Source organism: Parasteatoda tepidariorum, chromosome 2 (assembly GCF_043381705.1).
Source record: "Parasteatoda tepidariorum isolate YZ-2023 chromosome 2, CAS_Ptep_4.0, whole genome shotgun sequence".
Classification (NCBI taxonomy): Eukaryota; Metazoa; Arthropoda; class Arachnida; order Araneae; family Theridiidae; genus Parasteatoda; species Parasteatoda tepidariorum.
Genome location: NC_092205.1, coordinates 12033670 through 12053814, shown reverse-complemented (window position 1 = coordinate 12053814; position 20145 = coordinate 12033670). Strand labels below are relative to the sequence as shown.

Below are 20145 nucleotides of genomic sequence, written 5' to 3'. Positions count from 1 at the left end.
ATTAGAAAAAAGAAACCGAGATAAAAATAAATCTTAAGAATAAAAGATAGAAGATCACGAATCGTAGTAATGAGATACTTAGATCTTTGGAAGACTCCCTCTAGGTCTATTTCCTCCATTTCTCTCTGTGGGGTTGCCATTGATCAGGAGAAATCGCCACATTGGCGACATATAATGATTGAAAATTTAAAAGGAATAAACGTAATCGATCTGATGCTCGCTAACTCGCCAATCTGTAACAAGCTTTACCAAAAAAAGTTAGTTTATTTATTTTCCTAGACATCTTTCTATTTTTTCCCCGCATGTGGTTAGAAGCTAATTCTTTCACTTTTGCAACTTTTTTATAAACCTTTTTTGCAAGTAAAGTGGAGAATAAAGGTTTTTCTTAAGGTTCCTCCAGGGAAGTAAGGCTAATGAAACAAAAAAACCTTCGAAAGTAAATCATGGTTGCAAGACAATTGATGATTGTGTCCAAACGGTCAATACCAATCTTCTTAGTAAGAAATAACAATGATTCTGGTAATTTATTTCTTTTTCTCGCTGCAGAAAGGAAACATTTTCTGTTTTTCAGGATTTATTTCTGTGAACTTTACTGTTTATTGTAATAAAGATTTTATTCTTTTTATTCTTTTCTTTATTTAAAGAACACATCGGTTCCGTGATTGCCCCGAAGAAAAATTGTTGTTATCAGCTTAAACTTAAGAAAGAAATATTTATTTGTGTTTACATTATTACACATGTTTTGTTATTGTGTACGTTTCATTATTATGTATATGCAGGATAGCGCAGAGAAACGTTAACAAATAAAAATACATGTATTCGTTTTAACATTATGTAAGTATAGAATGGTTCCAGAAAGCAGCGAAATATATATGTATGAAATCCGGCATTCTATAGAATGCCTCTGCATTTTATAAAATGCCTAAAACTAGCGGGCAATGTATGAAACGATTTATATTTCACACATTTCCTAGGCATTCTATAGAATGCCAAATGGGTAAAACGGCATAGCAAAAATCTTCTGTGGCCATGCTTAGTAAAGGTGATGAAATGGATATTTTGAGCAATATTTTTTTTAAACTGAAAATAATTGTGACTTAAATACGAATATTTTATATGAAAATTTTGTTTCCCTTAAGAAAGGCATAAATTATATTTTCTACAACTTTCATTTTTCCTTACGCATTTTTTTTTTACTGGCACTCTCACTATTTTTTCAGAAGGACATTTTTATTTTTGCGAAATGCATATCATCTACATAATAACCTAATCAGGACGTTTTTTTCATACTTTGCCTAAATAGCATTCGTCATTCTATAGAATGCCTTGGTATTATATACAATGCCTAGGGAAAGTATGTAATACTTCTCATACTTCATACCTTGCCTAAAATCATCCTACATTGTATACAATGCCTAGACATTCTATAGAATGCTGGCCTTTCATAATTTGCCCGTAACATATATAACATATAATATACTTATACATATAATCTACATATACATATAATTGGAATATTGAATATTACATTATTTATTTAGTTTAAAAACAGATTTTTATAGCTAACAGCATTAAGTTTTAAATTTTGTTTGCATAATCCACCTTAAGAAGTAAAAAAGGTATACACTGGCCAGGAACCGAACTGAACTGAAATCGCTCGCGTGGATGACTAGCATTCCAACCGCGTAGCACCAATGCTGCGAAAGTGTTCTGTTTATAAATCATAAGACTTTCTGTAAAGCAAGTTGTCTTACATTTAGAAGAAAGAAGAAAGTTTCTCTGTACTATATTTACTCACTCTCGATCCTTTATACTTTAAAGGGGTTATCCACGCTTGTCTATTCTAATAAATAAATGTATTGTTTTAATCGTACGTTAACACATTTTTTTAATTCGCTCCCATTCATTTTACTGCATTTCTTTTCAATTGTTATACTTTTGTGTCATTGTTCTTATTCCATTTATTCTAGTTTACAATGATTAAAAACATCACAGAACTACTCTTTGTCATTATTTCTTTATCTGCTTTATGAATCTTGAGGCGAAAAATCTCTGACAATCGTAATTTCTTTCTTTATGTTTTATAATATTGTTTCTTGTTTATAATCAGCTGTACTGCTATTCAAAAATAATTTGCGTTAATATTTTTATAAAATGCCTTCACGTTTCTTATAAAAAGGTGCTAACTAAAAAGGTGTCAACTAACAAGTGTTAACTAAATATTCTATTGACACGAATAGTTGAAAATATAACAAATTTAATTAGGAAGAACATGAATATTTGATATTTATGTTGAGAAAAAAATTTGAAAATGCATGATTTTCAAAAAAAGTAGGAAATTAAACTTATTGGCTCATGTTTCTTTCGAGTATTTTTGTTATATAAACCTTTTTCATTCTTTTTCCTACATATTTAACCTTACCTCATATTTCGATTTTTTCATTCATTAAAAATACAGTAAACATACTTTTAAAAACCATGCATAGTTTTATTGAAATTTGGTACATCACACAAAAATATTCTAACTTTTTGCTTACTAATAATACGCATCAACAAATAAATAGTCATTTATATTATTATTATTATTTTTTTATGTATTATATTTACTGACGAGTCATTTCAGAGACTAAAATTTCTTTTTACTTTTTCTCTACATATTTTTTTTCCTACCATTTCAGCTCAAGTGCAATTCAGAGTTTAGTATTTATGAATCATATTTCTAATTTTTTTTTTCGTAATGAATGGTTAAGATACGAATGGTAATTATATCTTAAGTTTTCAAGATGCTTATAAATTTACTAGAATACCAAAAAATAGTAAAAGTAAAGTTTCCATTGAATTGAAATCGCATTGGAATCTAATCAAATTTACTTCCGTATTTATTCTTATTCTGATTTTAGTTCAAAATAATTTCAAATTATTACAACTAATCTGCAATGAAAAAGCTAAATTAAAACATATTAATCCATTATAATATCTTATATAAGAAGTATCTTTAGATAAAATGTAATACATTTATAATCATACTAGCTGCACGCTGTGCGGTTTGCTACCACTCCGCCCTGAATTGCATTTAAAGAAAACTACGAATGAATATCAGAATGCCAAATTTCATTTCTCTTGGATGGAGGGAGTAGGAGTCTATAAGGACAGACAAACATTCATTTTCATATATGTTACTTTTCGTACATTTATGTGCTATAATAAATTAAATACTAATTTTTGCGAAAGTTCAAAATAAAAATAAAATGTATCGTATTTATTTTTTCAGTACTTAAAAAAATGACGAAATTAAGAAGTGTTAAGAATATATAAAAGTATTATTGGTCTTACTGCTCGAAATTGGCTTTAAAACAAACCTTTATTCAGTCCATCAAGTATTGCCAGCTTATAAAAAAAAAAGTAACTTTGCATCGGCCGGGAATCGAACCCGGGCCGCCCGCGTGGCAGGCGAGCATTCTACCACTGAACCACCGATGCTCACATCTGTAAATCAGTTTATCAAAGCTGGCCTCTCGCTTCGAATTATTAATTAGTTTATGTAGCGAATACCACTCAATCATCACATGAACACGCAGAGGTATAAATTTAACTTTTTCTGAATCAAAGTGAAATGAAGAAATATATAAAAGTATCTCTAATTAAACAACAATATTTAAATTTTATTGAATGTCTTCATTTTTTGCAATTAAAATAATAAGTACTAAAGCTATAATCCATTTTTAAAATTGTAAAAAAAAATATTTGATGTAAAGTAATTCCCAGCGTTATGAAAAAAATTGCATCGGCCGGGAATCGAACCCGGGCCGCCCGCGTGGCAGGCGAGCATTCTACCACTGAACCACCGATGCGTCGGCAGTTGGTAATCTAATTATAAATTTTAAAAAATTGAAAAATTTTGATATTTTTTTCTCCCTTGATAATAATTACAAATCTAACCTGACTTTACTTTTTTTATATACCTTGCGGTCTTACTACTTTTAATCTTTCAAATGAAAGCCTTCCTTAACTTCAAATTTTTCTTGCATCTAAGTTCATTGAGGTGGAAACTTTATTACTATTTTTCTTTTTTTTTTTTACAATTACCAAATAAATTGCAATTTTCCTTTTTACATTTACGAGAAATGAATGCATTATAGGCTTCAGGTCTAGGTCAAGAACGTGATGTAGTCATCCCGCTTCTATTGTGGTCGGCAACCTTACTTTAAATTGATCACATATCAATTTGTACTGAGTAAATCTTAAGTTCTATAGCACTAATTGCAGGGATTATTTGTAGCAAATGACAAAATCCATCATGGCGCAATGCATTTATCTGAAATGTATTGTATTGTTAATTGTCATTTCTATGGTAATGGTTTTCGAATTATTTAGAGTAGTTTTTAACGAGAGTATATGAACACCTATTATGCATCTTGTTTAATAATTTGCTTTTAGAACATTAATTGTGTTGTTTATTATTTTTAAACTAGCAGCTAGATTCCTCCTGTTTTCATCAAGATTTTTTCTATTAATATAGGATGTTCAGTAATCATCATTAAACATACAGCATCAGCATCATCAAGCATACAATTTTTTAAAAAAATTAGATTTCTCGGGAACTATCAAACCAATTACATTAAAATTTTGATTTTTGCCTTAGTAAATTAAATTCTTCAAAGTTGTGTGCTAATTTTTAAATCTACGATTCAAATTTTTTTTTTTCGATTATTACTAAATAAAATAATAAAAAGAATAAATATTTATTATATATATATTTTTTTTGCATGGAATTATCTTTGGATAAACTTATTTTATAATTGAGATAAAAAAAATTTTCGATTTACTTAAATTATTTTCAAGATATGGCAAAGAATGCAAAAAGTAAAATCATTCTTAAGAGGTTCAAACTTTGAACCGCTCTGGAGACCAAACTATTCGGACCATAAACCCCAGATTTAGGCTACCCCTTATATTTTGAGAGTCAGAAATCCAATTTTAGTAGGAAAAAAATCTATTTCTTCAGAGAAAGTATGTTTTTTATTGTTTGGTTTTTGTAACATATATCGTCTGCAGCAATTAATTGGCATATTTGAAGCCCTTGGAACCATTAAGATTGAGTCCTAGTACGTGAATATATCTATTATAAGATCAAAAGTAATTTAGGGTCATTCCTTTTTTTTTTTTGCTCACTGTACTTTAAAATTAATTTAAAAATATCTATAATGTGACATATTGTTACTTAAGCTTTAAAAAAATCAGTAGCGTAATTATTATGTTAAAAATCTATAACGAAGGTAAGATGTAGGATTAACATTATCAAAATAAGTTTACAATATATCATCCCCATTACAAAAGCATAAAAAGAATGAAAAAGAAGGAAAAGTATAAGAAACATCGTTTAATTATCCTCATGGTGATTTTTTTCTCGATTTTTCGAGTTGGATTATATTCTTTTCATTTTAATGCTATTTATAATTAGGATTGCAAAATAATATTTTAATAGACGGGACTTATTCTGTGTATGTTATTTAATGAAAGAGAATCCAACTACTTATCTAGCAAACATGGACAAATGATATTTTGCCTATGTTTTTGGACAGAGCAGTTTACATGTTGTGTATAAAGAATATTTCCTTGTAAATGTTGTAGCAGATTTATTTATTGGGATATAAAAAATGCTTTTTGATATTCCTTCATGAGCAAAAGGAAATTAGAAATAGGAAAAACATTTTATCGAAAACAAATTCGAAAAGAAAATTAGAAAAAGCATGGTCAAAGCTATAAACATAAGGTAAAATTTATCGCATTATGCGAATATCAAAAAGCTTGGTAATTTTTACCAAAGCTCTATTTGGTAATGAATTTTTGTAAAATTAACAATAAAATATGGTTTTATAATATGTGATAAAATTTGGTAATTCTATCTTGATACCTTAGAGAGAGCATAGCATAAAAACAATTTATTCGGTGAAATTTACTTTTCGGTTTTGTATTTTTTACTAAAATTGAGGTAATCAGAACTATAATTTTGAGAGCCAAAATTTCCAATAAACCATTACCATATTCAAGAAAAATTCAGTATCAACCATATCATTATTTACCATTCAGTACGATAATTTTACTAGAATTTTTTTTCTCCGTAAGGATAAAAATTATAATTATGAACAAAATTTCGTATCTCATAAAAGTAGGGAGGGGGGGGGCGAAATGCATTTCAATACATTTCGAATTTTAATGCTCTATATACTCAAAACAAATCAAAGATAGTTTATTCCAATAAAACATGTGATAATATCTCAAGTTAACTTTTGTAAAAAGAATTATAAATTTCTCTAATTTTTCTGGTACAAAAATTATTATAAACATTTTTTGCTATTTTAAAATCGCTAAGAAAAACTGCAAAGGTATAAAAAGATAATGCGCTTTAATAGGTATATAAAAAAAATGTGATTTTTTTTAAATGTAAGACTATCGACAAATCCGTGCATTGTCCTAAAATCCAATAAAGCCTCATAAAACACTCTTGGGTTTCCAATAATTTAATTTTACGACGATAAAAAGACAGCGAAGATTTTCTTTCTTCGACGGAAAATAACGTCGCTTATTTAATTAATAGGAAACTTGGCGATTAAAAGTCTACGTTAATAACTTTTTCTCATTACAAAAACTCAATCTACCATAGAGTTTAAAAGTAAATAAATAAATAGAGCAACTTATTCTCCTGTCTACTGAAAGTCTATTTTTATTTCTTTTTCTATGCCTAACAAAACTGTAATTCAATTACGTAATAGCTTTGAAGAAAAAAAAGAATATTTGAAATCAATAATAGAGTTTTCGAACTGATGTTTCCACTGATGAGGTTTTGAGTTATTACTCTGTATTGAATATGTTTATCTAAACGTCTGATGGCACATGCTAATAAACAATGCGCAAAAATAAAAAACTAAATAACTAATAACCTTTGACCTAATGATTGAATTTTATGAAATAAGATAAAATTTTAATGATAACAATGTTTTCTTCCAGAACTTGAGGAATTTTTTTTTTTTTTTTGCTGCATTCAGTAGCTCAAAAGTTCATGTTGTTGTTGTCGTCTGCCATTAAGGCAAAGGGGACGCGATTGTTCTTGTTTTCCAGTGACGCCATCTATGACCAAGAATTCGACTTCTGCCACAACCGGTTATAAGGCGGACACATTCATACATTCATTCATTCATCCACAGATGGTAATTTTGACCTGAACCAGAAGAAGATTCCTCTCCATTTTAATACCCCCAGAGATATTGATGTTTTAAAGAAACATGGAGGACTTTGAGACAAGACGGATTTAAAGTGCACCAGTCACCATTTACTACACGGGGAGTCTTCGACCGACTGCATTCGAATTCGCTTTCACACAAATGTGCGTGCAGCGCCCTGTCAACCAAGCTATCCCGGCCTCTTCCAAACTTTATAATAATAATACAAGTTGCATATAAGGCGTTAGTAATGTTAAATGTTACAATATACAATATGAAGTAAGAACCATTAATTTAGAATACACAAATTCTTAAAATAAAATTAGTTTGTAAATCGCACATACTTGTAGCACAGAAAGAATATTAAACGATAGAAATTATACTTGATACAATCACTTAGTACGTTCGGCAGAGATTCGAAAATTAAAATATAATTATAACATTCAACAAGTAAATGCATACAAATAAAAACATACACGCATATTTTAACACGTTTTGGTTCATGTAGAGCAGAGTTGAAGACTTTCACTAACTCACACCAGTTTATATTTAAATGTAAACAAACTTTAGACGATATTCAATGCTCGACGAAATCGGTGTTTTCCGAAATGAAAATAATTCTTGTTTGTAAATGGGAAAGTGTTTGGGGAAAGCGTTAAAATGTTTAGATTTAAATTCCACCCCTTAAACTGTAAATGAAAGTTTGATTTGGTGTAATTGTAAATGAAGTTTAAATTAGCATTCCTGAAAAAGATTGTTATTTCGAATTAACTTAGAACGCTATGGCTTTACATGCACACAATGTTTAATTTTTAAAAATTATAAAAAAAAATGCTCTGAATTTGCAATTATTTTAGCATATTTGAACTGTGTGGTAGTTTTTTATAGGATTTACTTAAGAATCTGCTTTCTGCATTCAAACTCAGACGAAAATATTCTAGTAAAAATACCGTAGTGATATTTCAGGCAAAATAAATAAATAAATAAATTAAAAAAATGAAAAAAGAAAAAAAAAAGAACAATTTTCGTTGTACCAAAATATACGCTATTTAAACCATTCATAGCAATTTTTCTATTGATACGGTAACGATTTCTCGGAAATTCTGGTTTTCAAAATTATAGTTTTTATTATCACACATTTAGTTAGTACAAAACTAAAAAGTAAATTTAACCTAATAAATTGTTCTTACGCCCTACTCTAAGGTATTATTATATAATTGATAAATTTTATCACATTAATAGAATTTCATCGCATATTATAAAATTATATTTTATTGTTAATTTTTCTAAAAAGAAATCTTTTACCAAAATGATTTGGAATTTTTGAAAAGAATCTCTTCACGGTGAAAAAAAATTCTGGTAAAATTGCCGTACTCTCTAAAAATAATATTTCTGGTAAAAAAAGAAATCATTATTCTGGATAATATAATCAAAATACATGGTATTTAAACCATTTATTTGGTAATTCTTTCGTTCATATGGCTTACCCAAATTCCTGGTTTTCAAAATTATCACACATTTTGTAAAAAAAATAAAATGCGAAGTAAATTTAACCGAATAGATGGCTCTTATGTCATGCTCTATGTCAGCGAGCGTCGTTTTAAAATTATTAAATTTTACTATATTAACTAAATTTTATCAAAAATTTAAAATTTCATTTTATCATATTTATTTATTAAAATCATATTTTATCTTATTTTATCATATTTATTCATTAAAATCATATTTAATCTTATTTTATCATATTTATTCATTAAAATGCAAAGTAAATTTAACCGAATAGATGGCTTTTATCTCATGCTCTAAGTCGACGAGCGTCGTTTTAAAATTATCAAATTCTACTATATTAACTAAATTTTATCAAAAATTTAAAATTTCATTTTATCATATTTATTCATTAAAATCATATTTTATCTTATTTTATCATATTTATTCATTAAAACCATATTTTTATCATATTTAACTCTTCACCAAAATGCCTCGGTAAATATTACCGAGCTTTTTTTGTGTTCCCTGGGAGCGAGAAACACGGTAAATTTTGTCTTCTTCTGTTACTTGTGGTTATACTTTATACTCAGTTAAAACTATTTTTTGCGTGTATTTTTAAATATAAAACGTTTTTAGAGAGCTTGCCTTCCAGTGAGGTGTACCGGGTTCGAATCCCAGTGATGGCAGGTCAATATGAATTCCACATCCGCCTTGCACCGTCCATAGTACTGACGTAAAATATCCTCAGTGGTAGATGGAACATGGGTTAGAGTGCCCTTGCAGTAAGACTAACAATGGGAGATTTTTGTGGTTTTCCTCTCCCTGTAACGCAAATGCGGGTTAGTTCCATTAAAAAGTTCATCACGAAGGCAAATTTCTCCCAATTCGATCCAGGAGTTCCCTTGTCTTCTGGATGGATTGGGTTCAAAATTACAGTCTACGGAGTTGAACATTAGTAATCATAAACCAAAAAATTGGGTCGGCTGTTCAACGACGGTTATTAAATATTAAGTATTTATCATAACCGAAAAAATTGCCAACAAATTTTTCTGTCGAAATTTGATGAATTAAAAAAAGTAATTCTTTGTCAGTTTTTAAACATAAAACATTACTATTTAAAGATGTTATATGTTTTTTTTTTTCATTCACCGTACAAACAATGCAAGTATGAAAATATTTACCAAAAATAAATTATTTTAAAAGCATAAGAAAATCTTATGTTTTTCAAAAATATATAAATAAAAACCATTGAATTGCAACGCCAAAAACCACCACTTTTACAGTGCTTTCCGAAAATCTTTAAATTCGTCAACTTTATTCTTGATTCAAAGGATTTTGTAAAAAAAAAAGGGAATTTCGAATATCTTTTCGTTACTGTATTTTTCTTTTCAGTTTTGTAATTTTTAAGGAAACTAACAATCGCAATTCCTCTTAGAAGAATATTTAATCTCAGAATATCAAATCAAACTTAATTTCAAAAGAACCAAATATTTACGTAATTTTAGAAGAAAATAATTACAGGTTAAATGCTTATATTTTTGTTATCGTTAATGTTGCTGAAGAATTGACAGGGGAAAAAAAGGTAGTTTTTAATATGATCCGATGTTTGTCGTTCCACCTGCTGAATTGAAGTAAATATTAAGCTTTGTTTGTTGAAGCTTAGCGTTGGGAAAAAGAAGCGAAAGTTGGAAAGTTCATTAACACGTGTTGGCAACCATTTTCCAAGCGAAGTAAAAACAAGAAAAAAATTGTTTACTCAGTTCTTCTTATTTTTATTTACTTCCTTAAATCCCTAACAAAACAAAGGAGTACAATTTGAAATTTTTGTTTGCTAAGAATACGGAAAAATAAAAACATCATTAATAATTATTTTATTTATTTATTTTTTGCTGAATGTTTTGACTCAAATTATTCATTTCCTCATTACTTTATTCGGCACGTGTAAACTCATTTTTGTTCGTAAAGATCATTTGATGTGTTACATTAAGAAAAGAAGTTTAAACAAAACTATAAGAATATTTATCATGTTTCTAGCTCTATGGAAAAACAAAAAAACTCGGACATTTGTACCGAAGAGCATTGATAATAATATTTTTTTAAATAACAATCTAATGAAAATTTGTAATATGTGACGAAATTTGTTAAATATGGTAAAATTTGGTAATTTTACCCTATTTACCAAAAATTTGGAAAAATTTGATAAATTTACCACTTAGTTTAGAAAATGGACCGACCGGCTTGTATCAGGGTTGGCTTTTTGCCGGCAGAAACTGGTTTTTGCCATGCCAGTGGCAGATACTGGTTATAACCGGTAAAAACCGGCAAAAACTGGCAGAAACTAAAAAAACATCTATATTAGTTCTAATAATTGCTTAATGACATTTTGTTTAAGTAAACTGAAAAATTTAGCTCCATGTAACTGTAACAAACTTTTTAATTCATTGTTTGTAAATATATATTATTTTGTTTACGTTAAATATAAAGAATGCAGTATATCAAATATTTATATAAAATAAAGAATGAAGTAATGTAATAATAAATATAAATACTAGATTTTAGTTTATTATATTAAACTCTGAAATTCAGTAATTATTATCATTTAACTCTTAACATAACTAAATAGAGCTATTTTCAAATAGTTTTTTTCGTTTCAAGACATAATTTGCATGGCAACAATCCAATTATTATAACAGTAACAGTTTTAATCTTTGCTGTATCTAAGAGGCGATATAATTATTTAGATTCACTGATTCATAATCAATTAATCGATTCATTTTTATGAATTATCCATTGTATGTCAAGCTCACTACTTACTTTTATGTCATTTTCTGAATTTCTGCCAGTTTCTGCCACAAATGTGGCAAAAAAGGGTTTCTGTCATGCGGTTTTAACCAGTTTCTACCTGTGGTTTTAACCATTTCGGCAGAAACTTGCCAACCTTGGCTTGTATAGGAGTTAGAGAACTGCCCTTGCATGGTTCTGGATTCGAATCCCGGACAAGGCATGGATGTTCTTTCCATGTCTGTACTTACTGTGGGAGCAACGTTGGCTCACCTAATAGGATGCCCCTGAAAGAGTGGCCAACAAATATGACCTTCAGATGCCTGTATGACGTAAGTCATTCTCCAGGTGGGCATTGGAGAAAAAAAAGTTTAGAGAATGGCATAAATACCATTTGTTCCTTTAAATTTACTTTTCAGTTTTGTATTTTTACTAAATGTGCGGTAATTGGAACTATAATTTTGGTAACCAGAATCTTCGTACACAGTTACCATGTTAACGAGAAAATACCATATATTGCAGTTTTTTTACCGTAATTTTTTTATATATATTTTTTTTTACCAGAAATCTAATTACGATACAAAGCGGTAATTTTATCTCCATGTACAGGGCGCAAAATGGAAAAAGACTGACGGAAAACTTTTGATCTGATAATCGGATCTTCATGTTCTAGGACTCTATTTTACTGGTTCTTAAATATTATTTCAAATATGCTAATTAATATTCTAAAATAATTTTGCGCATAATAATAAAAATAGCTTATCAAAAAATAATTTCATGCAAAAAATAACTTTTAGTAAATATTTATTATCTTTTATTTTTTTTATTTAATTATAGTCGGAAAATTTTCAAATTATAAAGCATGCAATTTTTTACATTTAACATTTTAAAGAATGTAATTTTGCATGGCAATATGCGAAACTTCAGAATCTTCTCGGATTCGAATGAATAGTTTCTGAGAAAATGAATTTTAAAGAAATCATATTTTTGTTATTCGATTTCTCCATGAATTGTGTGCAAAAACTTTTCAATTCGCTTAGAAAAAGTTCTCGTGACTTTATACGAAAAAAAATTAAATTAACATTTAGAGATCTAAGCTTTGGATCACTTTCCTGATCAAACTGTGGGGACCATATTTCCAAGCTTGCAGCTGCCCCCCTATATTTTGGAAGAAAATGTATGGTTATTCAGAGAAAGTATGGCTTCGGGTTTGAATTTGTAACTTTAAATATCGTCTACACTTATTAATTAGCATATTTGTGGCCATCCCTTTGAACCTTTAAGATTGAGTCCTAAAACGCAAAGAACCCATCACTAGATCAAAAGATATTCAGGGTGGTTAGTTTTTTTTTTATTTTGCACGCTTTACATTGAATAAAGACAATGATGATTGAAATCTTACTAAGGACAAAGCTTACTATTTATATTTTGAAAGTTTTTTGAAACCTCATTTTTATTTTAGTTATATTTATGTTTTTGAAATATATATTTCTATGAAACTAAAAAATACCAATAATTAATATGCAATGGTAATAAAAAAAAAGTAATTTACTTAAAAAAAGCTAAATTCATAGAAAAAACGCATTTATTCGTTTTGGCCGGACCGTAAAAACCATGAAATTATTCTTGACGTCAATGATGCACAATTAATTTTGCCAAAACAATTGGAATTATTTGTATTTTTTTTGTGTTTCGGTACATGCCTCTTAGTTTTGTGCATAATTTATGTAGTTAATTAATAACGATTTATTTATTAGATAATTTTTTACCCGTACCAAGCGGTATTTAGCTAGTAAAGAAACATAGAAAATAATTATTTTTATACATATGATATATTTCGCTTGTAAAATAATCCATTTAAACGAATAGTTATTCTGTGATTGAATTTGCGATAGAACTTTTACTTTTCATCTATATTGATTATTTAAGATTTTTTAATTGATCATGGTCAATTGTAACATTTTTTGCTTAACTATTTTTAACTAACAAAAAATCCAATATATTATTAGTATTAATTGACAGACGAGTAAAGTAGACTATCCTCTACTAGAAAAAAAAATAAATACCTTATTTTAAATGTTATTATATTAGTGATTAACAATTTTTGACAGTCGCGCACTTGTTACAATTGTCCCCACTTACGGGGTCAATTGTAACAGTTCATAAATTCAACTAAAACATAGTTAATTATACATATTATCATAGTTGTGATATATTTTTTTATTGATCAAAATAGTAATGATATTTTAGGAGTAAAAATAATAATGAGCAGAGACCTAAAGGGTTAAACTTTTAACTTTAAGGGGTTAAAAATTTTAATTTATGCTGTGAAAGGTGACAAATGAAATAATGCACATGCAACATAATATAAATGATATAGGAAACTATTGGTGGTTCTTAAAGAGTTAAGTAATGGTTTGTAAACATAAGATTATTTATCTTCAGCTGTTACAGTCGTCCCTTTACTTATTGTTACAATCGTCCCCAAGTCGCCATTTCAGCTTCATTTGTTAAAAACAATGCTTGTTAATTAACAAAACTAATCTTTTTTTTCTTAAAATGTTAATTAAGGTGTCCACTTACATATTCGGTTAATAATTTTTATTTGTTTCAACAAAATTACTATGTTACAATATAATATTCTAACACCAAAAAAGGTACTTACGTAGCGTGAAAATATCTTTTGTGATATAACTCTTTCAAAATTACATAAAAATGGTTGCCAGCAGGGGTGTACATGTAGATTTATTAAATACACCTTGTGCGCCACGTAGGAACCAAATCTAGAACCCGACACTCGAAATATTTGCTCTGTTACAATTGTACCCTGTTACAATTGACCCCACTCTCCCCTACTTGTTCAGTCAACTAACATCCTTAAAATGAACCTTATAATGATTTGCCTGAAAAATTATTACTGAAGAAAAAACGTAAGACTTTTAATAATTAAAAGAAAATGTTGAAACTAATTTTCGTACGGAAAAAATTACAACCATTTAGATTCGGGGGCTATATTTTTTGCAGTTACTTGTAAAATGATCATTTATGAAGAAACGGGTAATAAGAATTTAAAAATAAAACACTGAGATTTAATATAATTAAAAAGGGAGGGGTTTCGACAAATGTCAGATTTTTTTAGCTTTTCAAGGATTATTATTACTCTGAAAAAATTGATGGCAACACTTGTTTTCGTGACCCCAATTACCATACGTCATACACTTTAAATCGCGGTTCTGTCCCAAAATATTGTGTTTGTTTTAGGTAACAACAATTTATGTAACGGAACAAAATACAATACGTGACTGAACTCACACAAAAGCAATTTTGATTGAAGACACGAGTTTATAATTAAAAATTGTGAATATCGTATTCATTTAATTATCGATGAATACGTTTGGAACAGCATATCACGTAATTGGGGGAGGAGGGAGAGTCACACAACTCCATTGTCGAAATTTTTATTTTGCATTATGCATAAATGTTGATGAATTTTGTTAATTTATCTCTTAGTTTCCTTCTTGAGTGGACTCGTTTGCAATAGTCTTAAACTTAAAAAAAATCGTAAGGGAAAAAGTTCAGTAGCATTAAGAAAATCACGTGATCTGAGCGACCGATTTTGATAACTAGAACAAGAAATTACACGATAAAGTAATGACATTACAATGTTCAAAATATTGATTAAAAATTGAAACGCGTTTTTCTTATGTATGCTGTTTTTTAATAATTCCGAGCTATCAGCTGACACGTTACCATCTTTTTTTTTAAATATTCTATGCACACTTTTTGTTCTTGTTTGTTTAAAGTGCTGTTACGAAATATCAAGGAAGCAAATATTTAGAATATTGGAATATTTTTTTAAAACTTCAGGGCACACATAAGTCTTAAAAAAATGCATTTAAACATTTCGAAGCTAATGAAGATCAGAACATTAAATTTATTACTCCGCAATTTATTTCTTCAAATTTATTCTTAATATCTACTAATTCCAATTTAATTATAATTATTTTATACTAAATAAATATTTTTTTCTTGTTTGTTTAAAGTACTGGTGCGAAATATCAGATGGACAAATATTTAGAATAAAAATAGTTTATTTTCGAAACTTCAGGGCATAAGTTTTAAAAACTTTTATTTAAACATTTCAAAGCTAAACAAAGATCAACACATTAATTTTATTACTCCACAATTTATTTCTACTACTTAATTCTTTATAAAATTCCTTTAAAAAATTTCATAAAATGCCACTAATTCAAATTTTATTAATTACTTTATACTGAATAAATATTGGCGTAAGTAACATTTAAAATTTAAAAGGTAAGTATTTAATGCAGCTTTAAAAAAATAAAACGTTGTTACAGTAAAATATTTATATTTGCGTTCTTTACAAATAATTCTGTAATGGTATAAAAATTAAAATAAATGGTGTCAAAATAAAAACATCGAAGCTTTTTATCTGCAATATTAACAAGAATTATAATACTTCTTGCATTTTTTGTGAATTAAATTTTAAAATGAATGCTTACATATTTTACAAGTACATTGAAACAAAATTATTAATTTGATATAACTTCTGAATTATCTTAGCTTAGAATTTCCTTTCGAATATATCTTTAGTTCTAGAAAACTAACATAAATCATATCGACTTTTTTTGTTGTTGATGACACAAGATATTCAATTGGAACTTCTTCATAGTGAAAAAAGAAAAAGAAAACATTATCTGAACTTTTAACGTAGTTCAGGAAAGAAAAACGGAAATTGGATTTCAAGGAAAGAATATTTGCGGTAAGGGAGGTATTTTATGTGGTTTTCTTTCTTTTAGGGGGGGGGGAATAGTTTCACATAAATACATATCTCTGAAAATGATATATAGGTTTTATTTGCGGCGAATAAATAAAAAAAAGGCACATGTCTTCTAAATACGTTTTTTACACAAACTACTATCATCGACTTCGCATTCGAGTGTATTTTAATTCGAGTTCTTTTTTTTTTTTTTTNTTTTTTTTTTTTTTTTTTTTTTTTTTTTTTTTTTTTTTTTTTTTTTTTTTTGAAGCATGAAACAGTATTATTCTTTGGACAAACTCGGTTATTAGACTAAAATAATACAAATTAAGTGGAGGCACTAGTAGTTAAAATGAAAATTAAGACTTAAGGAGTTTAGACGGAACATGAACTACGACAGAACGGAAACGAAGAACGCCTTTTTCGGGTTTTTGTTCGTAAAGTAATGAACAGTCAGTGCATGTTTATGCGAACCTACAATTCTTGGCTCTTGGCATCCTCCCCACCCTGGTCTATCTCCAAGGGAATGACCACTTGTAGAAGATGCGACAAGATCTCGTTCTCGCACTTCAAGTGGACAGTTATCACAACTCCATCTCGCCCATGTATTTAATTTAAAAAAAAGACCTGTTTTCCACATTTAGGGAGGACGAAAGCTCTTGCTGGAGAAGTGCTACATCTTTTATCTTCCGTAGCTTTCTTGTGCTTCTAACTTCCTTATAACTTTTCAAATCTAACAAATATTCTTTTGACCATCTACACCAAAATAAATCTAGTTGAGCTTGTTGATTTTTCCAAACTTTCGAGAATGATACTGGTCTCATCTTATTATGGGTCGGAAAGGAAGTTTATGTTTCATCGACGAGGAAATGTGCTGGCGTCAAGGCTTCAATTCCTTTTTCACGGTTTAGCGGTCGATTGTTAATGGCCACTTCAATTCCTACCAGAACTTTGATCAAATTTTTTCCTTCCAAATATGAATGGTTTTGCAGAAACATCTTTTCTCCACTTCTAACCAGTCTTAGTTAAAATACTGAGATTTATTTATTTATGAAGTAAAATAACTATAAATAAAAACTAGCAAAATAAAAACTAACTTTATTAATATTAAAATATTTATTATAAAATTTTATTTATCATAAAATCTATAAAAATTTCTTTATTTTAAAATTAATATAAAAAAATATGAAATAAAATATTCGTAATAAAATTTAGGAAATGAAATATTTAATAATAAATAAAATATTTTCAGTTATTACAGTTACGTTATAGTACAGAAGGCAATTTTCACGTTCTTTAAGATTATTAATAGTCGAATTGTTACTATGTTACTTATCAATTTGTTACTCATAACTATTGGTTTATATAAGCCCGTCAGTCTATAAAAATTATTTATTTTAACTAATTTAAATAAAGTTATTATTCTATGTTCTGATTATGGAAGAAAAATAGAAAGTTTTTAGAAATATAAGTGTTTTGAAAATTGATATTAGTACTTAATGATTTGTTATTATTTTTGGAAGAAAGCATTAAAAAAGAGACCAACTAATTGAAGCAGTATATTTTTAAAACTAGTCTGTTTGTATGTATGTTACCGTGAATGACTGAAATCAAGAGAATGTCGACTTTCACCGGTGAATGTCAACAATCACATAATCGCTTTGGTGAATGTCCGAAGCATTCGTTACATCCGATTTGATATTAATTTACTCGTTAATACGATTATATTTATTTGATATTTTAATATCTGCTGAGAATAGATTAGGAGAAACATCATGGGTTCGGAGTACCGGTTAAATGCATACTGGCCTGTGGAACTTAACCTTAAAACGACATCATTGTAGGGCATACCGAGCAGTGGCACTGAATCTTAAGAAATCATTGATGTAGGGCATATCGGGCAAATGTATACCGAGCAGTGGCACTTAACTAGACCAAGTATATATTTCGGACATTTACCAAAGCGACTATGTGATTGTCAACATTCACCGGTGGAAGTCAACAACCACCTATTTCAGTCCTACACAATAACATATATATTTCAAAATATATTCCAAATGAAAAAAAACGAGTATGTTAGTAAATTTGTATTATTCCAGTACAATAAATCCATGCGATATTTATTAAACAAAGGTACTTTGTGCAAAAATAAATAAGTAAGTAAATTATATAAATTATGAAAGTAAGAAATACTTTGTTTACTATTGCAAACCACAGCTCATTTATAAATTGAACATTTTTCTTCGTTGATACGAAAAGAAAACCACTGAAAATAAAAATGATCCAAGCTTTCTTTCTCCAAATCGTTGAATGGATGAGAATGGCAAGACAAATTTTGAATTTAAAGTCACGACTTTTCTCTATTTGTTTGAGACAAGTGAAAGATTGCAAAGCTACGAGGTTTTCTTTCTTCCATTCCATTCCGTTTCGAATAAAAATTTTAAAATATTGTATCTGTTTGCATTAAAATAAAATTTTTCTCCTGGGAAACAACGAAGTTTCTTTTTGATAAAGTTATATACTAGTACTTAAACCAACATTTGTATCAATTTGTTGGCTTAAAAATAACTTAAGAACTTGAATGTAAATCTAGAAAGTAAGTATTGAAAAATATAAAAAAATGAACACAGTTAAAATATAAATAGTTTTGTTAAAGTCAAGGGTATTAAAACATAAATAAATGAGATTGTATAAATATAAGAATTGTATTTTTATAAAGTCGGTTCGTTATTTTGTATTAATTACTTATCTAATATTTATTTTTTCGTCTTAAAATCAGTTATGTAATAACTATTTCATATTTTAAAAACAGAGGTACGGAATATGGAGAAATGACTTGAAATAGAAAATAAATTTTTGACTTTGTTACTATAAGGGAAAGATGGCTTTAAATTATCAGCATCCAAGCCATTACTTTAATTGGTGTTTTCCATGCAATGATAACCGAGGCTCGTATCTAATCTTTTAACTTTTGAATGATCGCTGCAACAGTTATAAAAGTGGTGTCTAGGTATAGTAAAGAGGCTAATCATGAAATCTATTATAGCGCACCTAGTGAAAAAGCTGCAGAGTTTTCGTTCCTTGGAAAAAAGTACAAGATGTAAATGAATCACTCTGTTGTAGAATATCATTGACTTGTACGATTTGCCATAGTGTATACAAAATAAACGCTTAAAAATGTGCATTTGTTTGTTCTGCACAATAATGAGACAAAATGAAGTTAAGGAAAAAAAATTGTTATCTCGAACTTCTTTACTTTCAGCGTAAAAAGCTCAAAAGGTGTTTAAGCAATAAAAATGTAGGTATTTTAAGATAACTGATTTTTTCCCTTTAAGCATAGGTTTATGACGTCGTCACATTCTGCAATTTACGAACATACAACTACGGGTTTTATGTGGTATTTTCTTACAATTTATTTCTACTACAAGATTTATTTCCGCCAGGTGATTAGACGATTTACTTAGTTGATATGAAAATTTTAATAATAAAAGAATGAAAAAAATCATTATTTCTTGACGCGCCCAATTTTAACAGGAAGTATGCTAAAAACAAGTTTTATGTAATAAGGTCAGATAAAACAGGATGTGGCATATTCCAAAATATAATTAATTTATTCAGAAAAATATACTTTTTATTATATTAAATAGTTTTTACTTTTGGTACCAATTTTATTCACGTAGTTTCTTAGGAAAAAATACTGAACTTCATTTTATTCAACTTTCACCTGAATACATGGCTTAACCTATAAAATGGTAAAAAAATTAAGAAAAATGGTTATTGAATTAATTTGAAAATAATAAAGCTCTATTTTAGTAACAATATCTAAATATAAAACGAATAATTTAAATCCTTATAAAAATTACAAAATTCCAAATA

General features: G+C 28.2%; 1 protein-coding gene and 2 non-coding genes across 4 annotated transcripts in view; 1 reads left to right on the top strand and 2 right to left on the bottom strand.

Moving 5' to 3' along the window:
* Positions 1-20145, top strand: part of LOC107445627 (uncharacterized) — a 593665-nt gene that overhangs the window by 126122 nt on the left and 447398 nt on the right. The window lies entirely within an intron of this gene.
* Positions 3410-3480, bottom strand: TRNAG-GCC (transfer RNA glycine (anticodon GCC)). Its single transcript has one exon. It is a non-coding gene; the product is annotated as a tRNA-Gly (tRNA).
* Positions 3781-3851, bottom strand: TRNAG-GCC (transfer RNA glycine (anticodon GCC)). The gene has a single exon. It is a non-coding gene; the product is annotated as a tRNA-Gly (tRNA).